Source organism: Pipistrellus kuhlii, unplaced genomic scaffold (genome assembly GCF_014108245.1).
Source record: "Pipistrellus kuhlii isolate mPipKuh1 unplaced genomic scaffold, mPipKuh1.p scaffold_m20_p_12, whole genome shotgun sequence".
Lineage (NCBI taxonomy): Eukaryota > Metazoa > Chordata > Mammalia > Chiroptera > Vespertilionidae > Pipistrellus > Pipistrellus kuhlii.
The window spans coordinates 42,015,573-42,039,430 of NW_023425427.1; positions in this window are offsets into that span (position 1 = coordinate 42,015,573).

The following is a 23,858-nucleotide window of genomic DNA, read 5'->3' on the forward strand; positions in this document are numbered from 1 at the left end:
GACATATACAGATGAATATACATGTGTATATAAATATATGAATAGCTTACTTACTAATACATGTCTCTCTATAGTCATAATAAAATATTTTATATATCACAATTCTCATTGTGTATACATATATATGTATATATAGATCCTAGCTAATAAAGAGGAATATGCAAATTGACCATCACACTGTCACAAAGATGGCAGCACCAATAGCCACAAGGTGGTGACGCTCATTCCCCTCAGCCCTGCTGGTGTCCCCTAATCCTTTCAGTCCCACTGGTGAGAGCAGACAACAGGCTTCATTGGTGTGGTGGCAGTGGCGAAGCCCCCATGCCCCGCAGACAGAAAGCAGACAGTGGGGTGTGGTGGCTTTGTTTGCATGGCAGTGCAAAGCAGCCAGGCTCCACAGAGAACCATGGGGAGTGGGCCTAAGCCATCAGTAGGACATCCCCTGATGGCTCCTGGGTTGAAGAGGGTGTAGCAGGTTAGGCTGAGGGACCACCAACCCCCCTCCCCCGCACCAATTTTGTGCACCTGGCCTCTAGTATAGGAGGGTTAAACAATTTGCCCAGTTGCCATGGCACCAGAGAGTGGCAGTCTTGGTAATGGAAACCATAAATCCAGAGCCAGTTTGTGTTTCTCCCATTACAGCACAGGTACCTACCCACTAATTTTCTCCTCTTCTCAAGGGATGGCTGCCATTCTTCCTTACCACTTTAGACCTGTTTTAGAGTCTTTACTTAATAGCTTGTAATTTCACCCATTCTTCCCAATGTTTTCCCAGCCCCTTTCCAGCCCATAATAGCCAATCCATAGGTCCAGGCCCAAGGGTATCACGTGTGGTTCTCTAGCTCCACGTTTGTTATGTAGCCTTCTGGATGCTATCATTTCTAGCAGCCAGTTACTCAGCATTCTTAGAGCCCTCATCTAATTAGTATTTAAAAAATCAGATACTTTTAGCCCTAATCCCCACAGGGTTAGAACCCCACAAAAAAAAAAAAAAAAAAAAAAAAAAAAAGCCCCCAGGTTTTCTTACACTGCGTGACAAAGAGTTTGAGCCCACACGTGCGCCGACCACTGAGGGATTCCGCATCGCAGCTGCGCCGCTGAAGGGTGACTGTATACGGGCAGACACTTGGAAAGGGAGCTGCTGAAATGGGACCTCGCACGTCTCTGACAGTGTTAATTACTGAATCCTCCTGGCCTGCCAGCCAGGCTTCTTCGTGGAGGGCCTCGCCATGTGGAACATGCTCCCGGTGGCACACACTTGGCAGCGAGCAGGCAACATTTTATAAAAGATGTTTTTATTTGCTTTAGCATTTGGTGCCTCCCCACCCCTTCACTCTGACACTGGGAGGTGGAAATGTGTTTTCTTGCAGTTGTGGCAGAGTTCCACCAGGTTCCTGAATCCCGTGTTTAAAGAGACGGTGGCCAGAAGGGAGCCCACAGCTGGAAGCGCTGACCTGGGTTTTCTATCCAGGGTCCTGTGTACACAGATCTACCGCAGGAGATGGTGCCAGGAAGGGCATGGGGCAGTACTAGTTAGAACACATGTGTCAAACACAAGGCCCGCGGGCCAAATCCGTCCCGCCAGGCCTTGCAATGTGGCCCGCACCGCGCTGTCATCACTGCACTCCGCTGCGTTTCCATCACAATGACAGTTTATGACTGTTCAGTAAACCATTCGGCCCGCGATTTAGGCTGGATTTTAGATTTTGGCCCCTTCTCTGATTGAGTTCGACACCCCTAAGTTAGAATATACATGGGATACAGTCTATGCTCCGTATTTATATAGAATAGGTGACTTCCCTTTCTCAGTTCATGCAGAAGGGAGCCTTGGCCTAGACAAGAGTGCTTTTGTGAAAGGTTTCCTAAAAGAAAAGATTCCACCTGACTTGTATGCCTGAGTTAACCTGATCCTTCAGTAATAGGAATTTAGCCAGCTGTGCTAGGAAACATGGCAAATCCCAGTCACAAGGTCTCTGACATGCCATTCATTAAGATGACTCTCTTGGCTTCCACTGTGGGTGTCCTCTTGCCCCACCATAAGACCTAAGGGGATAAAAAGGAGCCAAGCCACGAGAACAGCTGCAATAGAAAGCTCTGTGGTCACGGGGCCAATGCCAACACCAAAGGCATGTACCAACCCAAATGCAGATGTGCGATCTGGCAAAGTGGCATGGCATGTGGGCCTTTCAGAGCCAGTGAACCAAGCAGGATGATGAGGGTTTTTACCTTCTAGAACGGCGCCCACAATGCCGACTGCTAGATTGAATTCTCTTTCTCCGGGGCACAGTGGAGCCCCGTGTTTGCTGCTGCTTCGTCTGAAAAGCAACTGCTGGGGGAAATCCCCCCATACCAGTGAGTGGAAAGGAAGTCGTTTTCCTTGACCGTAGTGATTTAAGTTTCCATGAAAAAGAAGCCCAGCTAGCCTATTGCTTCTACACTTCGTATTTTCTGCCACTTAACTTCCTGCAAAGGAAATTGTTGAATTGTGTCCACCCCAAATTCCTATGTTGAAGTCCTCACCTCCAAGATGTGACCTTATTTGAAAACTGGGTTGCTGTAAGTATAATTGGTTACATTATTACAGTAGAAAGGGCCCCTAACCCAATATGATTGGTGTCCTTATAAAAAAGGGAAACCTGGACACAGAAATACTCACACAAGAAGAATACTCTGTGAAAATAAAGACAGAGGTCAAGGTGATACACTAAAAGCCAAGGAACACCCAAGGTCGCCGGCAAACCAGAGGAAGCCGGGCGAGGCCTGGAACAGGTTCTCCCTCGCAGTCCTCAGGAGGATGCAACCCTGCCAACACCTTGACATTGGACCTCTAGCCTCCAGGCCTGTGAAGCAAGAAATGTCTATTGTCTAAGGCTATTCAACTTGTGGTGTTTTGTGGTGGCAGCTCTGCTGTTGTTTTCTTTTTTTCCATTTTGTAGTTGTTGTGTGTGTTCCCTAAAACTAAAATTCATAGGCAGAATTATATTGACCAGTTTTCTAGGTAAATTTTAGACAAAGAGATCTGCCTTAGAAGTTGAAAATGAGTGTCAGAAATGAGGACATCATTCTATATATTTTCAGGTCAGTATGTTTTTTTTTTATAAGTTTATCTTCAAGCACACTGTATTTGCTGCACATCTTTCATGTTTTTTGAGGAAAGGGGGCCTGAAGATGTTGAAGAGCAGATTCCCTGTTACTGAGGCTCTGTGATGGAGGTGTGCATGTGCATCAGGGCTCGTTCTCAGAAATAATACCTGCAGGAAGAAGAGGGAGGCAGGACCTAGCAGAGGAGAAACTGCTAGTGTGTGCTTGCAATGGAGGAATTAGATGACGAGTGTCAATTGCAGTGGTGGGCACTATAAATATGGTTCACTAATTTATATTTCACATTTTCTTAAATACAAAAACAAACAAACAAACAAACAAACAAAAACAGCCAGAATTTAGAAGGGGGGCTGTTCCAAGGTGGGGTAAAATTTCCATACAAGGAATATGCACTCAGTCTGTTTAAAGAATGTTTTGTTGCTGCTAATGTGATTGTCACTCAATGCCCTCTTCAGGACCAAGCCACTCACTCCCTCAGATACCAAGAATGATGGCTGTTAAAGGCTCAGAGTGAGTCCCTCATTATTATTGCCTTCAGTGGAAGGTAGTTGCCTCACCTTAGCACACATCCCATTTGGGTGGACAACCCACATCCAAGGAGCAAAATGTAACCAAGCGGCCCTCATACTAGGAGTTTAATGATACTCTTGCTGTGTCCTTTGGTGGAAGCACTCCCTTTTGTGGTTCAGGACTTATAGACCTCAATGTCCACAGTTGCTAAGATTGAAAGCATAAATTCTCCCTAGGCCTTCCCAAGGAATGAAGAGATGGAACACTGGCCTTACACAGTATTTCACTTAGCATGCCTACTTGTCTCAGCCATTTGACCTTTTCTTCCACTGCCTGCCATGGGAGACCTGGGTCTCTACTTTATTTGGTGTAGCTTTCCTTTCTCTAAGCCTACAGCAGGATCATTGCTGGGATATTCTAAATTGTGTCACTGCAAACTGCCCTCAGACAACAACCTCTTCATTATCCAACTTTCTGTCCTTACACCCTTAATCCCAGTGCCCTGGGGATCCAGTTACCACCACAGCTACATTTTGACTTGGCCATGCATTATTTTGTGGTATGGTCTCTTTGCTCCATCAGGCTCAGCACTTTTGTGCTTCAGTTTTGGTGTGATATAAAAGTAATTACTATTTTGGTAGCCAATGGGAGAATAGGGCTGGATCACGAGAGGATTGTATATTGTTTTGCAAGATTGAGAACTATGCATTATTTTCAAGCAAGCAGAAAAGGTAGCTATTACAGGGCAGAATAGACCACACTTGCAGAGAGTTCAGAGGCACCTGAGAATTCAAAATATTTAATCTTGTTAGTCCAGATTCCCCTCTTGAATCTCAGATCTCATATGCTAATAAGGACCTGACTGGTATATCAGACTTGCAGGAGTTGAGAATTCAGCTTTCTCTTGATCTCTATTATCTTTTTAATAAATCATGCCTGATTCTTAGCTTTTTCTTTTTCTACCTAAATGAATGTCTCTTCATATGTTGCCACAGAGGGCCTCTAACTTTCATACTTTACCTTAAATTATTAATTACTTTTAATAATTATTAATGATTAATTATCATTATATTTTATTGTTTTTCTCCAATGTATTGGTCCCTTGGAAGAACCATCTGATTCCATAGTCCTTATGATTACTACATGCCCCAAACTATTCAAGTACTTGAAATATTGCAATGACCAAAGCAATTACTTTTACCAGTACCCCATCTGAATTTAGCATTGGTCAAAGTTTTAATAATTGCACAGCTGCTGCATACTGAGGTTATCAATAAGTCATTGTCTTAATCTGCTCATGCTTCCATAACAAAATGCCTTGGAGGACTTCCAGTCAAGATGGAGAAGTAGGGAAATCTGTGCTCATCTTCTCCCATGACCACATCAAAATTACAACTAAATTATAGAACAGCCATCCTTGGGAACCACCTGAAGATGAAATGAACTGAACTCCTAGAACTAATGATATAAAGAAGCAGACATCTTGAGACTAGAAGATGAGTTGGTAATGCAAAACAGGCTGGCCTCATACCTACATTGGTGTTTAAGAATTAGAAAGGTCATATTGGCTGAGGATGTCCCCAGAAGGCTCAAGGGATCCCCAATCTCACAATGGGCTTCCCAGCCCAGAGCACCAGTGCAGGGAAAAAGAATCTCCACAACAACTCTGTGTGAAAATCATCACACTTCTGTCCAAGTGCAACAACAGGCTGCTGTAGACACAGGCATCCTATATAATAAAAGGGTAGTATGCAAATCAACTGGTGAAACTCAGTTGCTATGACATGCAATGACCACCAGGGGGCAGACACTCAACACAGAAGCTGCCCCCCTGGTGGTCAGTGCACTCCCACAGGGTGAGCGCTGCTCAGCCAGAAGCTGGTCTCACACCTGGTGAGCAAAGCTGTGGTGACAGGAGCCTTTCCTGCCTCTAAGGCAGCACTAAGGATGTCTGACTGATGGCTTAGGCCCACTGTGGGACATGCCCTGAGGCCAGGTTGAGGGACCCTACTCCTCAGTGCATGAATTTCGTGCACCAGACCTCTAGTTTTATTAAAGGGCCTTAGCATGGACTCACTCCTCACAGACACTTGCCCAAAGCTCCAGCAAAATGATAGCAACTTGAGAAGTGCCAGGGGCATACAGGGAGAAATTGAATTGAATAGTTCAGGGTGAGGGCTGGAGGGGTGGCTCTCTCCGGGATATAAGTGCTGGCAGGTATCCTAGATCCTTTGTTGAGATGTTTTCCCCAACCAGCCAGCAGGCTCAGGCAAGTGCCAAATCTGAGTCTCTATTAATCTGGCTAACATTGCTCACCCCACCCTAATGATTCCCTTAGACTCCACCCTACCCAAATCATGTGCCAACCTTAACCTATTTCAGTGACTGTTCTTCACAAGCAGATAATCACAGCCCATGCTGGGGGCTTACCTAAAATCTCTTGAAGGTCCATAAACTCCAAAGAAGTACCACTGGCTTCAGCATGCCCTATACCTCTTGCTAAGTGTACCCAAGCCTGATACTACTGGCAGTCAGGCTCAGTTCACAACACAGCCTCTTCTGGGAACCTCCGAGCCCAGCACAGGCAACTGCTAATTGCAGATCACTTTAAAGCTCCTACCAGCTGGCCTTGGGCCAGGCACAGGCAGCAGTTGACCTCTGAGTACATCAGAGCCTCCCATGCCCCAAGAAGCTCCAAACCAACACACAAGTGGCTAGCTTTAAACCACATCTGGGAACCACCCAATTAGCTCCACAACAAACCCAAAGCTTAGATTCAACAGGCACCAGAGCATTGCTAAATCAAATTTTGTTCAAAGGGGTAAAGTCAGTGAAGAATACAATAACTGAAATGAAAAAATACATTAGATGGAATTAACAGCAGATTAGATTAAGCAGAAGATCACTTCAGCAATTTGGAAGACAAAGTAGTGGAAGGCACACAATCAGAATAGCAGGCAGAAAAAGAATTTTAAAAATGAGGATAGCATTGGCCAGGTGACTAAGTTGATTAGAGCATCATCCCATGCACCAAAAGATTGCAGTTTTATTCCTGGTCAGGGCATATACCAAAGTGGTAGTTCAAACTCTGATCAGGCTGTGCACAGGAGGAAACTGATTGATGTTTCTCTCTCTCTCCATTCCTTTCTCTCTAAAATCCTTAGGTGAGGACTGAGGGGGGAAATGAGGATAGTTTAAGGGACTTCAAGGACAATATCAAACATAACAACGTTTTCATTACAGGGGTAATAGAGAGAAGGAAAAGAGAAAGAGCAAGAGGTTGAAAACCTGTTTGAAAAAATGACTTAGAACTTTCTAAACTTGGTGAAGAAAATAGACATACAAGTCCAAGATGCACAGAGAGATCCAAACAAGATGAACTCAAAGAGGCCCACACCAAGACATCATAATTTAAATGCCAAAGGTTAAAGACAAAGAATGATATTCAAAGTAGCAGGTTAAAAACAGTTAGTTATGTACAAAGGAATTCCAAAAGGACTGTCAGCTGATTCCTCAACTGAAACTTTGCAGGCCAGAAGGGATTGGCAACAAATATTCAGAGTGATGAGAAGCAAGGGCCAACAACCAAGATTGCTCTGTTATAATTAAAAATGAAGGGGGGGTGTAAAACTTCCTGGAAAGAAAAACAACAACAACAAAAACAAACAAACAAACAAAAAACCTTAAAGGGACTTGTTTAAAAAGAAGAGAAAAAGAAGATCAAAGTATGAATAATAAAATGATTGATAATAACTATACACCTATGAATAATTACTTTAAATATAAATTGATTAAATGATCCAATCAAAATATGTGGGGTAGCTGAATGGATAAGAAAACAAGATCCATGCATATGCTGTCAATAAGAGACCCACTTCAGATCAAAAGACACACACAGATCAAAAATAAAAGTATGAAAAAAAATATTGCATGAAAATGAAAATTAAAAACATAGCTAGGGTAGCAATACTTATAGAAGATAAAGTAGACTTTAAAACAAATCTATAATAAGAAACAAAGGAGGGTATTTCATAGCAATAAAGGGATAAATCCCTTTAAACAATTATACACCCAATGTAGTGGCACCTAAATATATAAATCATATAGTGATGGACATACAGGAAGAAATTGATAGTAACATAGACATAGTAGGAAACTTAACACATCATCAACATTAATTGAGATCTTTTAAATAGAAAATCACAAGGAAATAGCAACCTTAAATGACACACTAGACCAGATGGGCTTAATTGATATTAAAAAAAAAAATTACCAAAAGCAGAATATACATTATTTTCAAGTCTACACAAAACTTTTTCCGAAATAGACCCAAAAGAAGTTGGGCCCCAGAACAAGTCTCAATAAATTTAAGAATATTGAAATCATATCAAGCACCTCTCCAATCAAAATAGTATAAAACTGAATATCAATTACAAGAAGAAAACTGAAAAACACAGAAACACCTGGTAGCTAAATAACAAGCTACTAAATATTAAACGGGTTAACAAAGAGATTAAGGAAGAAATCAAGATACCTTGAGGCAAATGAAATGGAAAACACAGTGATCCCAAATCTATCGGACACAGCATGGTACTGGCATAAAAACAGACACATAGATCAATGCAACAGAATACAGAGCCAAAAAATAAATCCACAGCTATATGGTCAATTAATCTATGCCAAAGGAGACAAGAATATACAGTGGGAAAAAGACAGTCTATTCAATAATGATGTTGGTAAAACTGGACAGATACATGCAAAAAATGAAACTACACTGTTTTCTTATATTATATACAAAAATAAATTCAGAATGAATACTTAAATGTAAGACTCAAAACCAAAACACTCCTAGAAGAAAACGTTGGTCATAAACTCCCCCACATTGCTCTTAATAGTATTTTTAAAATGTTTTCTTGGACAAAGGAAACAAAGAAACAATAAACAAACGGGACTACATTAAATTAAAAAGTTTTACACAGCAAAGGAAACCATAAGAAAAGATAGCCTACTTAATGGAAGAACATGTTTGCCAATGATACATTCAAACAAGAATATCCAAAATAGATAAGGAAATGAGATAACACCAAAACAACAACAAAATCCAATTAAAAATAGACAAAGGACATGAATAGACATTTGTCCAAAGGGGACCTATAGATGGCGTATAAAGATGCTCAATATCACTAATCACCAGAAAAAAAAGGCAAATTAAAACCACTATGAGATATCACCTCATACCTGTTAGAACAGTTATCATTAATAAATCAATAAACAAGTGGTAGCAAAGATGTGGAGGAAAGAAAACTCTCATGCACTGTGAATGGAAGTGCAGACTGGTGCAGCCACTATGAAAAACAGTATGGAGGTTCTTCAAAAATTAAAAATAGAACTGCCTTACGATACATAAATCCCACTTCTGGGTATTTATCCAAAGAAATCTAAAACCTAATTCATAAAATTATATGCATCCCTATGTTCATTGTAGCGTTATTTAAAATAGCCAAGATCTGGAAGCAACCTAAGTGTCTATGGAGAGACAAATGGATTATGATGTGGTACATGTATACAATGGAATATTATTTGGCCATAAAAAGAATGAAATCTGACCATTTGCAACAATATAGATGGACTTAGAGGGTATTATGCTAAGTAAAATAAGTCAGACAAAGAAGGAAAAATACCTCATGGTTGCACTTATATGTGGAATCTAAGACATAAAACAAACAGAAACAAATTTACCGATACAGAGAACAAACTGTTGCCAGATGGGAGGGAGGTGAAGGGATTAAGAAATATAGATTGAAAATTACAAAATCATTATGTGGGTCTAAAGTACAACATAGGGGATATAGTCAATAATATTATAATAACTATGTATGGAGTCAGGTGGGTACTTGACTTATCAGGGGGATCACTTCATAAGATATATAAATGTCTAACCATTATGCTGTACACCTGAAACTAATATAATATTAAATGTCAACTGTAATTGAAAAAAATTAATTAAGAAAAACCACCATGGACTAGATGGCTTAAACAACAAGTAAGACATTTTTGGAGTCTGTAAGTCCAAGATCCAAGTATCAATATGATTCTCTCCCTAGTTTAAGATAGCTGCTTTCTTTTTTCTTTTCTTTTCTTTTTTTTTTTTTTTTAACATATTGTATTTGATTGATTTCAGAGAGGAAGAGAGAGGGAGAGAGACAGAAACATCAATGATAGAGAGAACCATTAATTGACTGCCTCCTGCATGCCGCCTACTGGGGATCAAGTCTGCAACCCAGGCATGTGCTCTTGACCAGAATTGAACCTGGGACCCTTCAGTCCGCAGGCTGACATTCTATCCATTGAGCCAAACAAGCTAGGGCTAGTCACTTTTTTGACGTGTCCTCACATGGTGAAGATAAAGATATATAATACTAGTGTGTGAGTGTATGTGTGTGTGTGTGTGTGTGTGTGTGTGTGTGTGTGTGTGTTTTCTTATAAGATCACCAATCTTGTCCTTTTGACTTTATGTAACATAACTTATCTCCTAAAGTCCTATCTCCAAATACAGTCACATTAGGGTTACAGTTTTTGTGGGAAACAATGTCCACAGCACCTACTTAACCACCTTGGATGGAATCCTGTTCCAAAATCCTATTTTAGGACTTGCTTCCTTAGACTATTATTGGCACTAACGGTCAGTTTCCCCAGGAAACAGACTCTGAGATGCTGAGATTTTCATTCAGGTGATTTATTAGGGAATATTCTAGGGAGCAACACCTGCATGAGGATTAAGGAAACAGGACTGAAACTACTGTCATGCAGCTGTAGTAGAGTCATCAGTTAATCTCACAGAGATCTTTGGAGATGAGATGGTCATTCAGAGATGTGTCCCAGATTGAGGTGAGGGGGGTGAACTTCCATAACCACTCTTTGAGTGTGGGCTGTATATCCTGAGAAGGGGGCAGGACGGGTAACCTTGTGTGAGGCAGCTTTTTTCAGCCAAAGGCAAGTTCTGGAGAGGGACCCAGCTGTCATTCTCAGCAGCCATTACTCCTAGAAACTGGGGTAATAAGCATGTTAGTTCTGGAAGACATCTTGGGGGGGGGAGGAAGGGCAGGGGCGCAGGGTGGACTCAGTAGCATCCACTACCCGAGACAAACAAAAGTTATTGGCCAAATAATAATATGATATGTTAAGACTTAATATGATATGATATCATATGATATGTTAAGACTTACTTAATTGTAAAAAACAGAGCCAGAAGGAGGGAGTTAAATTTGCTTAATTAAATCACTGAATTTTAAATTGCTTTCTTTTAGTTTTAAACTACTTTTTGAAAATATTTTTGCTTGGTGTGTTTATATTACACTCTAAGATATATATGGATACCACCAAATAAATGTAAAATACTTACAAAATATTATAAACCATGTTTATTTTATATAAATAATATATGATACATAGAGCTATTCTTAACAAAATTAATTTCTAAAAGCAGAAGCTGAAAGCATTTGGAGCATTTTGCTATTATTTATTCCTTTGATTTTTGAAAAAAAGAAACTATTAATTTTACTGCTTTAAACCAGTACTGTGTTCTTGTAAATACAACCTTGAACATTAAAAAGCATAGCAACTGTTTTTAAGTTTCATTACATATCAATTTATTTATAAATATATTGTGTGAATTAACACCCATTCCTAATTTGAATCATTCAAAATAGTGACATTTAGTAAGGTGTAAATTATTGACAAGGAATAGAATTGTTGCTAATTACTTAATATCTTGAATGTTCAAAGAATACTTCAGAAATTATTCTCAAAAACTATAAAACATTTCTCTTATTTGGATATGACAACTTGAAAGTATTGTAATTAATTCCAACCTGTTTAGAAAAATCTCAGCTGTAATTATGACTCTATACTTGTGTTGCATTAATGTTATACGTGAGAAATATTTATATCTCATGATTCAAGTACCTTTTATTACAGAAACATACTTAAAGAATGGGCTTTGGATTTGGACTGAAGAATCTTATTCTTCCAATTGTGAGCTGTGTAATGATGTCTTAAAGTTACTTAACATTTTTATGACTTAGTTTCTTCTTTGGTGAAAATACTGCTCACCATACAGTGTTGAGGATTAAAGGGAAAATCTATAAGCCTTTGATAAATGTTTTCTTAGAGATGGGTGCATTAGGAAATTTTTCCTGTTAGCAAAATAATACTTTCTTGTAACAAGATTTCAAATAATACAGAAATATACCAAAAATGCAATAGCGGCCTCACCTCCCTCCAACTCCAGTGAGAGAGTCAAGTGGTAACCACTCAACAATTTGGTTTGTATTTGACCTTGTAAATATTTCATTTCTTATTCATAGTTAGAGTTCAAGATGTCTATATCAGTAGATGTTTTTCATTCAATTTACTTTTTCTTTTCTTATATAACAATAGAGCTTTTAACCTTAAAAAGGCATATCTATCCAGAATTTACTTATAGTTCAGTGGAAGAGGCAGAAAAATATACAATTATAATACAGAAGACATTATAAGAAATAACAAATATAAATCTTTTCTCTATTTTCTATATCTTTAATCTTACTTTAAAAGAAGCCAAACTTCAAAAGGGTACTTTAAAAGATTCACCAGAAGTTCCTGAAAGAATTTATGCTATTTAAAACTTGATTTCTAGAGATATACTCTTATCAATGGAGAGAAGCACTTCCACTATTCTTTCCTTTGGTTGTGGCAAATACAAGATGCTCTTTGAGTAGGGCACTCTACTTCTGTGCAAATGTAAGTGTGTGAGAATTATACACTATCATAAATATAGCTACAGTTGACTCCTATCATATGACTGTGACCTTCACCAATAGCTTTAATTATGCATATTAATCATTTCAGAATAGATGTGGGGGAAAGAGCACTTTTGTTCTGCCTGTAAGAAATCCCCAGTATGCAATAACTAGAGGCCCAATGCATAAAATTCATACACAGGGGAGGGGGATCCCTCAACCCGGCCTGCACCCTCTCCAATCTGGGACCCCTTGGGTGATATCCAACTGCTGATTTCGGCCCCATCCCTACTGGCCTGATCACCCCTAACTGTTCCCCTGCTGGCTTAGTAACCCCCTAACTATCCAGAAAGAAGTCAGAAGACCAGAAATGTCCCTGTGGGATGGGGCCAAAACTGGCAATCGGACATCCCTCTTGCAATCCAGGACCACTGGCTCCTAAATGCTTGCCTGCCTGCCTGCCTGATTTCCCCTAACTGCTTCTGCTTGCCTGTCTTATCACACCCTAACTGGTCCCCCACTGGTCTGGTGGCCCCCTAACTGGTCCCCTACAGGCCTGGTCACCCCCTAACTGCTCTGCCACTGCCTAGTTGCCCCTTACTGCCCCCCTGGTGGCCTGGTTACTCCCTAACTGCCCCCTTGCCAGCCTGGCCACCCTCTAATTGCTCCCCTGCCGGCCTCCCTGATCATCCCTAACCACTTTACCTGCCTGCCTGATCGCCCCTAACTGCCTCTGCTTACTAGCCTGATTGACCCTAACTGCCCCACTGTTGGCCTAGTTGCCCCCCTAACTGCCCCCTGCCAGCCTGGTCCCCCCTAACTAGCCCCCTGCTTGCCTGGTCACCCCCTAACTGCCCCCCCCCACCAGCCTGGTTGCCCCCTAAGTGCCCCCCTCCTCGCTGGCCTAGTGCCCTCTAACTGTCCAAAAGGAAGTCGGATGTCCAGAATATGTCCCGTTGACCCAGCCTAATTAACATATTGTCCTTTTATTAATATAGATAGTTTAGAGATAACATTAAAAAATAGTATATTCAATAAATAAAAAAATTGTGCTGGCAATTCAAGCTCTCGTGCCAACAATTATCATAATCACTTAACCCAAATTAATTTGTCAAATAAGTTTCTTGCATATTTTTTTCCCCTAAAGCTTTTTTCACTTGTTATCCCATAGTCTCACACTGTCCAAACATTGAACACTGGATTCTTCCTCTTTTCATTTCAGACTTTTCCTTTTTACTCACTGACATATCTAGACTTGTAGCCCACACTTCTTTTCAGAGCTCCTGATCTACACATCTAACTGATGACTGAGTATGATATAGGCTTTTCCTTTACTCTTTACTCTTATCCTCCAAATCAGGTAAACCATTAACATCTACCAAGTCCCTTAGCTTTAAAGTATTTTCTCTCTTCTCTGTCCTCACTGCTTCTGCCTTAGCTTAGTCCTCCAAAATCTCTTGTATGGATTATTGCAATTGTTTCCCAATTATTCCATCTATCTTAAGTTTTATTCCCTACTCATCTATTTTGCACATTATTTCCAATATGCAAACCCAATCATGAAATTCTTTGTGTTAAACATTTTAATGTGACTCTACTGCCTACAAGAAAAAGTGTAGAGTCCTTGACCTGGCGGAGAAGGCTCACCATCACTGGTCCCCGGCTGCTTCTCCAGCCCACAGCACCCCACCCCTCCCTGACATTGCACAGTCATATGAACACATTCTTCAGATTCAGTCATGGCTCAGGCCACTAGGCCTATTCCCTTTGCCTTTAATTTCCATTTCTGCCTCACCAACTTGGTAAAGTCCTCATCATTTTGATCTTCATTTCTCATGGAGAATGAAAGATAGTCAGACTAATATTGGGCTCTAATGGACAGTGGGCAAGAGTCATAAACCAGGGCTTTCTTCAGAAAACTGGAAAGTATGATCCCTCACCTATAAGTATCATTGATTATTCCCTTTTCCTGGTGCTTCTTACCTTATGTCAACCACTATCCTACTAATTATTACATTGTATTGGAATGATTTATAGATCTCACTCCCCTGCCAGGGCCTTGAGAATTTAACATAATGCTTTTATTCATATTTGTACTAACAGAAAATATGATCAGGTCATCAATAAATAATATGTGATAGAAACTCTATAATGGGATTACACAAATAAAGGAACCAAGTTTACTGAAGCTGGTCTACCAAAGCCATACACTTTACTAAATTTTAAATTTCCATTAACCAGTCTGATCGTAGTAAGTTCCATGTGTTCATGTCAGGATAATTCTTGGAACCAATTTTGGAGACAGTGGGAGCAGCCAGGATTGGGAAAGCATAGACATGTTTAACAATATAAAGTACTACCGTATTTTCCAGCGTATAAGACGACTTTTGAAACAAAAAAAAAGCCTGCTCAGATTGGCCAGAGTCAGAGAGGCGGTCTATTAAAAAAAGAACTGGTGTTGCCTCGGAAATGAGGGGTAATCCTATACAGCCAATATAGACCTAAACCTATGTTTTAACTGTAAAATTAGGGGGTCGTCTTATACGCCAGAAAATACGGTAAGTAGTGCCCAGAACCATATATCAAATGGAAGCCAGATGCAGATAAATTAAGAGTGGAGGACTATCCAGTAGGAAAGCAAGGATCGGGTAAAGTATAGGGTCAAAACCCAGAAGAAAGAATCAGAACAACCAACATATGACACCGATGACAAATAATCATAATACTTGGGCTGATTTAACCTTAGCCATTTTTGCTGGTGGAACTTGGGGTGTTGTGCCAATGGAGAAAGAGAATGTGAAATAAATAGAGTTAGTTGGCATCAATTGTATCAATTGATTTTAAATCTTTCTCTCTCTCCCAGCTTCATACTTGAATGAAGTCCATAAATATACATGTAAGCATATGTGCAAATTTTAGTATGTACATATCTGTCTGTGTGTTCATCAGATCACACTATATAAGCAACAAAATTTTTTATTTTATCCATTCATTTAATTCTATAGAATTTAGATTTTCCTAAATATGTAATTTTTAAATTACCAGAAATGAGCTAATCCAGAGATATTGCATGCTCTTGCCAATGAAATAAAAGTTTCTTAACAAGGGGCAGAATATTATTTTGATTACTCAAAGTTGTATTGCTTAACTTGAATATCCTCTCATCAGAGAGGCCTTCTGAAACCTTCACTTACATTATTCCAGTGGGGGCACAAAATACGCCAATACAAAAACAGATTCTAGTCTGTAACCCTTTTATTTGGAATTAGACATATTTTAACCCTATTTCGTCATCAATCTTTAGCGAGGCGGTAAGCCTAAAAGAGCTAGGACCCTTATGCACTTGATAACACTGACTCTCTTGAATAAATAATTTCCATTGTATCATTTCCATTTAAAGTTGTTTTTTTTAATTACTGATTCACCCTCCAAGAAACATTAGTAATGTTCCCCTTGGTGTTTTGCCTCTTTGAAGCGTGGTCTGGCCACTCTTTTCCACTGCTGCTGTGTTCTTTGTTAGCAGTGAGGCCGCCATCTGCTTATAAAGGGGGTCCCTTTAATGGGACTTGAAATCTAACAGTGTTGCCTGAGGCAGAAGTCTGAAGTTAGAATTTGGCGCACAACCATCTTTGCTTTCAGCACGGATGCAACCGCATCCCCCTGGGCACCCAGCGTTCTCTTGGGTTCTCTTGTTTATAGACCTCCCCTGTAGCTCTGTCTTTCCAGACAGCATCTATCCTCTTCTGTCAAAATCCCTCCCGTGTCCCATTCCGTCTTGGGCAACTGTCTTCTATAAATCAATGTGGTGAACAAATCCCTGCTAAAGTGTTGCTAACTCATGTCCTGAATTGACAAAATCGTTCAACCAAGGAAAAGGGGTAAATCTCTGTGGTGCAATTTTTGGCCAGAAAATAATACATTTGGTAGCTCAGCAATTCTGTTGCCCTCTTCCCCCAAAATGTTATCACCTTGGTTGCTGCCAATCCTGTCTGTATTTGAATGGGCTAGGATAATGGCAATATTTGATTTTAGCTTTCATGAGTTGTTGCTTTGTAAAACTATTCTAAAAAAAAAAATGCTGCCCACTCTTTGTTAATAAAACACACTTAAATAGGCACAAGGGTGCTAAAAACCGAACTGTGGAGAGGCAATTTGAGAACGTGTGACAGTTGAAATTAGGTAACCACCATGGAGAAAAGCCTTTAGAGCTTTCTCTGCATAGAAGATGTATTGCTTTCCCCCAATCCTAGGTTGGTCTGTCAACCCTCCTACCCCCAGCCCTGATGTGCTCAGCAGGCATTTTATAAATTATATTCTATAGGAGGCATTTTGTACAGGGCATTGTGCAATGCACGTTAGCAAAATGTACTTCTGTACTTCTGTGAATTTGTGAATTAGCAAATTGCACTAATGGCAGCCATAGCAGTAGAACTAAGTTAATATTTCCTTTCTTGACTACAAGGAAATAAACCAACATGAACGACTATAAGGCAAAGCAGAAAATGAGTCAGATGCACAGATACAGCTGGACTAGTTAAAATAAATGAAGTATCCTATATAATTATAATATATATAATAAAGAGGTAATATGCAAATTATACACTCACACAAGATGGCCCACAGGGGAGGGCAGTTGTGGGCAATCAGGTAAGCATGGAAGGGCAGTAGGGGGGCCACCAGGTATGCAGGGGAGGGCAGTTGGGGGCAACCAGGACTGCAGGGGAGGGCAGTTGGGGGACATCAGGCTGGCAGAGGAGCAGTTAGGTGTCTATCAGGCTGGCAGGGGAGCAGTTAGGGGGTGATCAGGATGGCAGGCAGAAGCAGTAAGGGGCAATTAGGCAGGCAGGCAGGTGAGCTATTAGGAGCCAGTAGTCCCTGATTGTGAGAGGGATGTTCGACTGCCAGTTTAAACCAGCAGTTGGACATGCCCTGAGGGGTCCCAGATTGGAGAGGGTGCAGGCTGGGCTGAGGGACATCACCCCAGTGCATGAATTTCATGAACCGGGCCTCTAGTTATAATAGATTATAACCTCCTGTAGGGGAGAGCATGTTGATCAACCTACATTCTATCTGGCATGTATTTGTGTGTGTATAACATTTATGCTTATGTTAATTCACAGTGTATGTTAAAAATTTACTACCATATATTGATTTCCTCATTCCTTTTGTTCTTTTATATTAGAATTACAGGTAAAATTTGCATTAAAATGAATACATGAGAATCCTAAATTGGAATTAAGATCATGGAATTCTAGTGTACTATCTCTACTTAAAGCATTTTAATGGCTTCCGATGGCACTTAGAATAAAATCCTAACTTAATAGCCTCAGACTCTTAGATCCTCCCTAGTCTGAGGTCAGTCAGTTCTCAACTTGATCAGGGCAATCCAAGCATCCTTATCTTTCTTGAGTGCCCCTAACACTCATTCTTGCTATAGGGCCCTGCCTCATGCTGTCCACTCTAGCAGCTGAGCATTCTTTTTGTCTGCTCATATTATGGCTGACTCATTCCAATTCAGGTCTCCACTCACCACATTTAACTGATTTTACCTTCTTTCCCCTACCACCACTGTTGCCTACCAGAAGTCAATTTCTTTCCTTATAGTACTTATCACAGGTATGCTTTTTTCTCTCTATTTGGGTTCAGTAGTGTGTTTCCTGCTCCTCTCACTATACTGAAAGCTGCCTATGGGTGAGGACGACATCTACCTTGTTCACTTTATATCCTGTACCTAGCATGGTATCTGATTTTTATTAACTATTTCTTTTAGTTGGGATTGGTTGCATGGAGATATTCTCAAAGTAAACCATAAGTACTAATTCTTTATCTGGAGGACGCATTCCCAGGCAGAAACACTGAGAGAAAAAGAAAGTAAAATATGGAAGAAGGAGAAACAAATATTAGGTCATAGTCAGGGCTCTCTAATATCAAGCTGGCTGCAGCTTTGCAAGATGCATAGCCAGTTAGTTGGTCAGACAAGAAGAATGCTTCCAGGTAGACTAAACAATCACTGTGATGTGGAATGGTGGAATGGAGAGGGGGAGGGGAAAAATTATATCCCGTCCCTTTTCTCTTTGACCAAAGTTTTCTATATTCAGTTAACTGCCCAGTCTCTTATAGTGCCATCCCTGCACAGTTACTAGGGAAGCTGGATTATATTTTGTGTGTTGTGGTGCTTTTACAGTCAGGTAGCAGGAAGATGAGAGTGTCCAGATCTGATCAGGTTAAGCCTGGGTTCTAGATCTATGTGACTTCCATCACAAATGGCATAACAGAGGTGATGTTAGGGCTCAACACTCAATGGGGGGGGATAGTGGGGGGATGGGAATAAGAAAGTGGGTGCTGCCCAAGGATGAGTAACTAACTTCAACTGTAGCCATGGAATTATCAATAGTAACCAGAGCTCTCCAGGACCAAAAGCCCAAGGGCCCAGGAGACAAGTGAGGTCAAAAGAGTTGGAGGAGGTACATAAGCCTCATGCATTTTTATGCTCAAGCTGTGTTTGTTGAGTAAATTATGAAAGAATGTATAAATTTCATGCTGTTTGGTAGGCAACCTTATTAAGCAGATTCCTTTAGAGTCTGAATATCCTCTGTTTGGAAACTACCTTTCTCAACATGCTAAATTACTTACTACCAGCAACTTATAACATATCAGAACCTATTCAATATATCCCAGTTCTACCCTGTATTTCCAGCTCACTGTACCAACACTCTCCTCCTCATTTCAGCATACTTACAGTTCTCTACCCACTATCAATCTGTCACATCATCACCTGCTTTGGTCTAGTCTATTTTTCTATATCTCAACAGATCAAGCAGCATCTATTTATGGGTGTCTAGTGTTGATAGGTATTATAGAAGGAGTTATTGAATAGCAGTTCAGGGATCTGGATCCCAATCTTATCTTAGCTCCAATTTTATGCACCATATTCTTCGAGTAGGCTTGACCATTGGGAATCCTAGTATGATGTCAGAGGGGAAAAGTAGAAATCTGAATGTGAGTATGGTATCTGGCATTAAAGACAGAGGAAGTAACCTGGCTGATGCTTAAAGAGGACAGCTAGGAGCTCAAATCATAAGGACCAAATGGCATGCAGATTTGAGGTTTAAATTGAGTTGTCATTGATATTTAAATAGGATTGATATAGTGAGTGGAGACCTGCATAATTGAAGCTGAAGACAGGGGAGGGCAGTTTTACAGTTGACCTGTTTTGTCATTTGGTTGGTTTTGGGAAAAGATTTAAACCCTGAAGCTTAGAATATATGAAGCTGATACCATCTGCCTCGTAGAAGAACCCAGCAAGGAGAATGGAGCTGAACTTGATTGAGTATCTGCTATGTCCTAGTCTGAGTACATACAAATATTCCATATACCAGTTGAATTGACCCTCACCAAAACTTGATATGCAAGTTTTATCACTTCTGTTTCAGAGATGAGTAAATTGAGCCCAAATAAGGTTATGCACCTTTACTAATTGAGGGCAGCAAGATTTGTTTGATTCCAAAGTTTATGGCCTCTTACCACTAACTTATAGAGAGGCATGGGGAAGCAAGCTTCTAGATGCCTAACCCAGAGGGAGGGTCCAGGGCAGTCTTGGGGCCAGGGCAGGGCTCCAGTCCCAACTGGGTTTAGGGGTTGAACTCACTCCAGACACTCCCTACACAGCCACTCTCAGTGCCTCCACTTCCTGTGTATAAAAGAGATAAAGTTTCTTGTCAGCTGTGCCTAGAATTTATCTTCTTATCTCATTTACTAGAACTGTTATGTGAACTAAAGAACAAACAAAATGAAAAGGTAAGGTTACAATTCTCAGGAAAAAGAATATTCATTAAGTTTTTATTAGCAATACCGATAGGATGCAATGACTCTTGGTGGGGGCGTCCGTGTGTCTTTGAGACAGGTATGATAGAAAAAGATTCTAGAGGGATAATCCTTTTGGAAGGGGAGCAGAAAGCAAGAATAAGGTCTTGGTATATAATGAGGAATGTGGAGAAAGGTTGCATAAAGGAAGGAGCAGATGGGATCTGAGGAAGTTGGGGTCTGTCCTCAGAACCACTGGGATAGCTTCCATAGTCCCACTTACACAGCTAAAATATTTGGTTATTAAAACTCTCTCCTCCCTCTGCCCTTCTCCCAAAATATATACAGGAATACAAACTATAACCCTCCACCCCCAAAATCTCTGCAATCATTTTCCATTTGGCTTCTTGTCCCAGGTGCTGTATTAAAATAGATGTTACCTACTCTTTGTCATCTCATAATTTGCGCCCCATCCCTTAATACAAATATAGGTAGTCTACTTACTTTCCAACCCCTGAAATGTTCAACGGAGAGGCGAGGAAGAAAGAATACTGGAATATTAAGAATAAAATAAAAATGTAAAGCTTTCTTTGAAGTTAAGGAATCATTTATTTGGGATTTCATTTTCTGTTCTATTTAATTGAAATAAAGCAATAGAAATGAAAAACTTGTGTCAGGGAGATGGCACACATGTGTAGAGACAAATAGCTCAGTCTGAAGTGGAGTAATAGATAATAGCATTCATGGTTGAGTAGACTATACTTAAAATTACATACAGACTTCCTGTGTGAACTGGTTTCTCATTCAATCACAGCTTCCCTATGCATTATCATTTTTGGAGCCTGAACAGTTTATGCTTAATCTTCCCCAAACGGTAATGTTTTTAGAAGTTGAACATACTGTTCCTAGTTGCTTTTGAGCTATGCATGGATAATGAAAAAAATCTCATTTCTACTTTCACAACAATGAACGATAACTTTCTGTGTATGGATAGCTCAAATCCAGCCAAATTGTAAAGCTGAAACTTTCCATGTGTCTACTCCTTGAGGCAAGTAGGTCCCTGGGATAATGTTTAAATATAACAAAGGTATATATAAAGCCCACCTTAGCCAGGCTACATGTACAAATGTCTTAACACTAACAACTGAGCCCGATATTTTTTCCAATTTTAAAAATATTTAACTACAAAATCTTTCAAACACATTATAAAAAACAGAAAAAGGAACCCATTGCCTAAATATGGCAAGTATTCAAATTATGCCAGGTTTGCTTCAGAAATGCTTCAGGCAGGAAATGTGATGCATGCAGTTAGTTTACCCCTCTCCCAGCCCCCCTCTCAGAGGCCATCCTCACTGATATAACTGGCATCCTGAGGCAATTGGTATTCCTCTCTATCCATGCTTTTGAGAAATGCTTAGCATATATATATATATATATATATATATATATATATATATATATATCATTACAAATATGCATTCTAAACATACACTAGGATATAACTGGCGGCATGTTGTACTTATTCTTTTGCAATCTGCCTTTTTTTCACTCAGCATTTTGTTTTTGAGAATTATCCATGTTGATGCAGATAGAAAGTTAAACAGTATTTCTGACAGCAAAAACACCCTAGCTCACTGAGGGAGTCTGGCAAAGACCACATGGCATTCTGTGGTCATACCTAGAAACTGACTCACTTTCAGGTGCCTCAGCTAGGAACTCCAGACTGTTCTGAAGACCAGGCTGGTAAACCTGGGACTCATGGATCCAGTTGTCCCCATGGGTGACACTCTCAAGGCTGGTGGAACAGCCATTCTTAAGGTACAGACTTCACCTGCGTCTTCAGGCACCAGTGTCCCTAATACTTAAGGCACCTGATGAACTAATAGTTTGCTGTAAAATAAGAAAGGGCTCCCACACTTTTGTTTAACAATTAAGAGGCCTCTACTTGGGTGTGTCTTTTAGGTGCTTCACAGTTTGAGTGAGCTCCTTTACTGGACAGAGAGAGGCACAGACAATTCTACCCCACCTCAGGGGGACATTGCCTCCTGAGTTGGACTGGGCTGCAAGCTCAAGTTCTAATAGTCAGGATGGTCACTCATACTTCTCAGACCTTCCAGTTGGTTTCTGAGCAAGTCTTCTTTCTCTCACGAACCCATCATTTTTTTTCTTAAAATAAATGTTTTTCAGTTTTCCATTCAAAATGTTTTAGATACTTTATTTTCCTTCTCATCTTTGACTTCCATGTACATTTGTGAATGAAAATAGATGCGTGGGAAGGTGAGATGGAGAGGGAAAGCATAATACTGAACGCCATTCATCAGAAACAAACAACAACAACAAATTCAGTTTTAGTTCAACTAGGACCCTTAATATATCAGAACATACTTGATATTAGAGGTCCATCATGCTTGGGACAGGTAAGCAAGGGGAGGCATTACAAAAATGTGGCCCATGATGACCTCATCCTTTATAAAGCAATGTCCCTGCATGTGAGAGGTATATAAGGTTAGGATGCAAGCAGAAACACTGAGAGCCAAAGTCTCTGAATTTTTACAGAAAATATTCTTCTGAAGATAGCAGATTAAATATACTCAAGCCTCCTGCCATTCCTTTCACAGACTGCTTAATGCCTTGGTTGAATATGTATATGCTGACAGATGAGCACTATTTCATCATTCATACTCAAAGATGTTGTTGTCTTCATCAGTCACAATTCCCATGCATATCCTCTTCTATTCATTAATAGAATAAAAATTTATAGAATGTTTCCTATGTGCAAAGCTTTAAAGTAGGCACTCACTATAGCATTAATCTTGGTCTAGCTAAAATTGCAATAATCTATGAATGTATTACTCTCCTAGAAGTATGATGTTGCATCTTGCTCATCTTTGATTCAAATCATAGTTCCATCATTCACTGTGTTGGCTTTGATGAGTAACTTAATGTTTTCAAAACATTAGTTATGTGAAATTAATATAGCAGTATTTGGTGTAGGAATTCAGAGTGAGAATTTAATCCAATGTTTATAGAACAGCAAAGCCAGTACCTAATAAAGATCGGTTACTTTTTAGATCCAGAGTATGTTAATTAAGGTTTTCAAGGAGAATAGAGGGATAATCAATCTTTTTGGAATGAGATTATATAATAAAATGCAAGTAACCTGGCAATAACCACATGGAAACATATACCAAGCTTAGAAAATGTGTTTAAACTTCCTGGCAGCTTCCAGTCCATTTCCTCACTATTGCAACTATGCCTGTTTATTTCTAAAAGACAAAGGATACACGGGGATCCTCAACCTTTGTGTTTGCTAATCTGTACATTGTAAGTACTTAGCACAGAACTGACTCAGTGTCTGCACAGGGCAGTGCAAGCCAGCATGGGGCTGTGGCTGCCTTTAATTTGGAATCCTAAGTGAACCCCCTCAGCAGGACACCTGAGCTCCCATCACCTGCCCTTGTCAATCACTTTGCCTTTTCCTCCAATTCCACTTCAGATGAGACCCCCCCAAGGAACGACGGGAAATCACGCCATGCTCAGTGGCTGGCAAAGTTCAGCCTCATCTGAAATCCAAATTGGCTTAACTGCTTCTTGTTTTAAACATAATTTCTAGGGCTTTGATAGTTTGTCTCCAAAGATGCATTTTACAATGGGATGGCTGCA